The sequence below is a fragment of the Zingiber officinale genome, chromosome 8B (assembly GCF_018446385.1).
Source record: "Zingiber officinale cultivar Zhangliang chromosome 8B, Zo_v1.1, whole genome shotgun sequence".
NCBI classification, from domain to species: Eukaryota; Viridiplantae; Streptophyta; class Magnoliopsida; order Zingiberales; family Zingiberaceae; genus Zingiber; species Zingiber officinale.
In genome coordinates, this window is record NC_056001.1 from 50,904,374 (window position 1) to 50,909,532 (window position 5,159).

The following is a 5,159-nucleotide window of genomic DNA, read 5'->3' on the forward strand; positions in this document are numbered from 1 at the left end:
GGGAGGCCGCTCGACCTGTGCTTTCACTGTCCTTAGAAAGCTGCTCGGTGGCCCTTCTATTTCTTCATAGCTCTGTCGTAAATCCGCTGTCCTTATAGCTCAATATGAGGTCGAGCGAGGAAGTCGCTCGACGTGCTCTTGCAGACACCTAGCAGTCTTTCTGAGCGTCAAAAGGTCGGAACCTTGCCAAGCTGTTATGATTTCGGATCGGGTCTCCCTTATCCCGCTCGGGCGAGCGTGCTACCCGATCGGCTAGTGGTCTAGGTGCGTTTAACCGCCTTGACTGGCCCCTACTATGGCATTGATCTCCATCATGATAACGGGATGGGGCCCTCCTCCCTTATCACCGCATCACCTGAAATTCATTACTATTAATTGCTCCGGTGAACTACATAACATAGTTTGTTATTATTTGCCCACAAGTTTAAAAATAGCAAAACAAGCACCATTTTCAGAGACATAGCTACTCTTCTAAGCACTCGCTCCATGGTTTGGCAACGAGATGAAGTCGCCCTTTTCGTTGCACTACTATTCCAGGAGCTTCCCTCGTGTGGAACTCCTCCTTCCCCATCCCATCAGGCAGCTCCCAATCAAATTGATGCACCAAGTTTGCCAGTGCAATCTCCAAAGAAGCAATGGCGAATTGCATTCCTGGGCAAATTCTTCGGCCCGATCCAAAGGGCATGTACCGGAAATCAGTTCCGTTGAAGTCCACCGTGCCGTCCAAGAACCTCTCCGGCCTGAATTCCTCAGGCGCGCGCGTCCCAATGCTTTGGATCTCTACCAATCGCCCACGCGTTCACTAAGATTCTCGTCTTCTTGGGTATGCTGTAACCTTGAATCATGCAGTCAGTCAACGTTTCTCGCGGCAGCAGTAATGGAGCTGGGGGGTGCAGCCGCAGGACTTCCTTGATGACGGCCAGCAAGTAAGTCATTTGGTGGAGGTCTTCCTCTTTGACAAGGCTCTTTCTGCTCGCTATGCTTCTCACTTCGTCTTGCAATTTCTGCATGGCGGGAGGATTGCGAACGAGCTCGACCATGGCCCATTCTAAAGTAATGTAAGATGTGTCTGTGCCAGCTGCGAAAATATCCTGCAAGTGTTTCAAGGAATGAGGAAAAGAGGTGAGATGAAGATAGATAGATCGATGCAGAAAGAAACATCCAAAAAACAGAGTGAAATAAACAATCCAATCAGTTCTAGTTTGAGTCAACTACAAGAAGGATCAATCTTACTACAAGAAGCGACTTGAGGTTTCCTGGCTCGAGGTTAAACTCGTTCTTGCCCTGCAGCGACATCAAAACGTCCACGAAATCCTTTTCCTCCTCCTTCTCATCGTGACCGTCCATATTTGACGACGCTCGATCCGCATGCTCCTTGATGACCTGATCCAGCAGCTCCTCCCACCTCTTCCTGAGCTTCCTGGCCCTCGTCACGTAACCCAGCAACCCATCCACCCACCCCAGCCACCGGAAGTAGTCCCCGAGGTACACCGCCATCAGCAGCACTGAGTTCTCGTTGCTCAACTCTGCAAAAACTCGGTTCCGCCCTTCCGCTCTCTTGAATTTTCCCGATACCACTCGACAGAGCACGTCGTTCGCGAAGGAATATATGGTTTCGGATAGATTTATGGTGGTCGAGGGCCGAGCCGCGATGGCCGCCATCATGGCTGCCACCTCCTCCTCCCGCGCGCGGTGGTAGGACTGCACCCGCTTGGAGTTGAGCAAGTGGAAGCTAAAGATCTTGCGGAGCTGCCGCCAGTAATCGCCGTAGGGGGCGAAGCCCATGTCTCCGTCGAGGAGGATCTTGGCCGGCGTGATGGCAGGACGTCCGGCACAGACGAGGTCCTGGTGGCGGAGGACGTCACAGGCGGCGTCGGGGGAGGAGACGACGAGGGTGGGGACGTAGCCGAGGTGCAGGAGCATGAGGGGCCCGTGGCAACGGGAGAGGGCGGCGAGGGACTGGTGAAGGAGGGGGCCGAGCTGGTGGAGGTTGCCGATGAGAGGAAGCCTTGGAGGTGAGGGGGGGAGATTGGTACGTCCGGAGATCAGTTGTTTCTTGGATCGCAGCCGGAGGAAGAGAAGGAGAGAAGAGAGGGGAAGAAGGAAGAAGAGAGAGAAGAAAGCCATGTAGTTGCTCATGGATAGGAGACGACAGGTGCCTCTTTGTTGTAGCAAGCAAAGCACATGGGGTATATGATATCATTCTTTTTTTAAAATGAGTGCAATAATATTAAAATCAACCTAAAAACAAAATTACAAATCACTAGTAATATCTCACAGATCACCTGGGTCCGGAGAGATTTTATTTTTGGTCTTCCTTATTTACTAGGCCACTTCACTTCCAAATTGACCTAGCACTCTTTCGGTCGATATTTAAAGTCTGCTAGATCACTTAAGAGTATATTGACATGACTATAAATTTCATCAGCATCGATAATGGACTTTGGTCATCTAAACTCTCTCTGGACACGTAGAGCATAGTCAAACTCTTATTTTGATCGTCTCCTTCGGATCACCAAATTAATCATACCTACTCCAGTCACTTGGAAGCTAGTCTGATCGCCTGGATACCGAGGTCGCCCACACCTCACTCCAGTCTCCTAAAAGTTCTCGACCCAATTAGCTACAACTTATCTTCAACTAGTCGTTTAGATCTTATTCGATCTCCTGGAACTACTAAGTAGCTTCCTGTGATATATAGTTAGTGCACAAAAAGTAGTATTCACACAACTTGAGGATTTGGAACTATACTTGTTACTCAAAATTCAACTTCATGTGTCTAGTATCTCAAATACTTTACTTGTACCAAGTATTTAGATCTCAGCTGACACACCTAGACTTTCTCTGCTAGGTCCTCAGCTCCCGGTCCTTCTGGACTTCCATTTCCCTATTAGGTCTTTCACTTGGTAATTTCCAACTAGATCTTGTTATTACCTATATAGTTCCCAACTAATTCTCTTGGACTTCTATTGACTAATTCCTAATTAGGTCTTACAATATATATCTAGTTCCCAACTGGATGCCTTATTTTCATCTAAGACTTACATTTTGTCAAATTATTTGCACCTTCATACTTATACTTGCTAGATCAAAAACCAATCTAACTTTAAAGGGCGAATTACATTTTACCCCCTAAGGTTTACTTAAAATACGAAACGATCCTCATGATTTCAAAAGTAACAAAAAAAAAAGCACCTAAGGTTTTGCTAAAGTAATAAAAAAGCCCCTTGATTGATCAGCGATAGTAGTCAACCGGCAAAGATAAGAAAAAAAACATATATACGCCTATGTCTCAGCGGGGAAAAAAGTAAAAAATTACCTGAAGTAGCTGAAAATTAATTAAAGTAAAAAATTACTGCAGCTTAAGAGAGTCATTCAACTGATCGATTGTGTAAACCCTAAACCCACAAAGCCAGAATATCTTTGATTACAAATTCCTTACCGAAATGTAATCGATTACTCTTTACAGTGAAAGAAACAAAACGTGAGAAAGAGGAGTCTAGTTGGGAGCATAAGATGAGGAGAACGGTTGGTTGTGGTTTGAAGCATAAGACGAGGAGAACGGATTTTTGCAATAGATATATTTTGGTAAGAAATTTGTAATCAAAGATATTCTGACTTTGTGGGTTTAGGGTTACACAATAGATCAATGGAATGACTCTCTCGAGCTGCAGTAATTTTTTACTTTAGTTCATTTTCAGCTGCTTAAGATAATTTTTTATTTTTTTCCTCGCTGAAACGCAAGGGTATATATATCTTTTTTCTTATCTTTGCTGGTTGACTACTATCGACGACCAGTCAAGGGGCTTTTTGTTAGTTTAGCCAAACTTCAAGGGCTTTTTTTGTTATTTTTGAAACCACGAGGATTGTTTTATACTTTAACCAAACCTCAAGGGGTAAAATGTAATTCGCCCAACTTTAAATTTACCATACATCAAAATATAAATTCTATGTGGTACTCTTAGCACTAATAATATCCATTTTTTGATATGTGAAAATTAAGTTTAAAGTGGGTAAAATAATAGCTTAAGAAACAAAGATGTGCACGTACCCATAAAGTTAAATTTAAATTCTCCCTTGAATAGAATAAAATTTTAAAACTCTCCCCTGAATATTTAGTCAGAAGAAAAACTTTTAGATATCAGAAAAAATCTTTTTAATTTTAAACTTTCTTTCTTTTTCTCTCTCTCCCTTCGTACATCAAAAATAGGAAAGAAAAGGTAAGTTTAAGACTTCTCCAAAAAATATTTATAAGATATTTTTAATAAGTAATTTTAAAAAGTTAAGTAAATCTAATCCTTTTAAAGTAAAAAAAAAAACTTTCAAATCAAATAAACATTTTAAGTCGAAATTAGTAAATTTTTCAAGTAAAAATTATATAAGCTCCAAGTAAGAAATAAAGTAAAGTCAATGATGGTAAGCATAACTTGAAATGAATAAGTAATCAAACAAGTATGTGAGCATCAAAATTCAACCAGTAATAAAGACAACATCTAAATTGAACAAGATATATAAGACATACAAGTGATTTTTAAAAGAGACAATTTAATTTTTTTTAGATAAATTTATTTAATTTTATAAGAATTTTTTTAGAAAGAATAAATTATTCTATCAATGTATAAAAGGGATTTAGGATCACATGTATTAATAGCCTGACCAATTTGAACCAAAAGAGAGATAACAGGAAGAAATTTGATTAAGAATGGATTTACACGAGTACCGTAGATAATTGATTCTTTGAAAGTTAAAGTAGCAAGAGAATTAGAAATAAAAATAAGAAAATCAAAACAGAAGAGAAAGGTAAAAAAGAAAAAGGAGAACGTTTATGATATATATAAAATATTGAAATAAATATAATATAATTTAAGTAATTATTGTGATGGTTGTACATATTGAACATGACAAATTTTTGTCGATTGTCATCATCTTCATCACCATAAGAGAACAGGTGACAGTCACGTGCTTGTCGAGGAGTCAAGACAGTCCAATAGGTATTGATAGATAAAAAAATTCATGTGTTGAAATAGGTGTCGGCAGATAAGAAAAATGTAAGTGGATCAAAATTGATCACTGGTTTAAGTAGATCAGACTCTCCTTCACCCTACTTCACCTGCTCAATGGGAGGTCGTATCACCACCCCTCATCATATTCAAGCTGCC

General features: G+C 41.0%; 1 pseudogene; it reads right to left on the minus strand.

Moving 5' to 3' along the window:
- Nucleotides 1–351: 351 nt before the first annotated feature.
- LOC122017084 lies at nucleotides 352–2,166 on the minus strand (annotated as a pseudogene).
- Nucleotides 2,167–5,159: the final 2,993 nt, after the last annotated feature.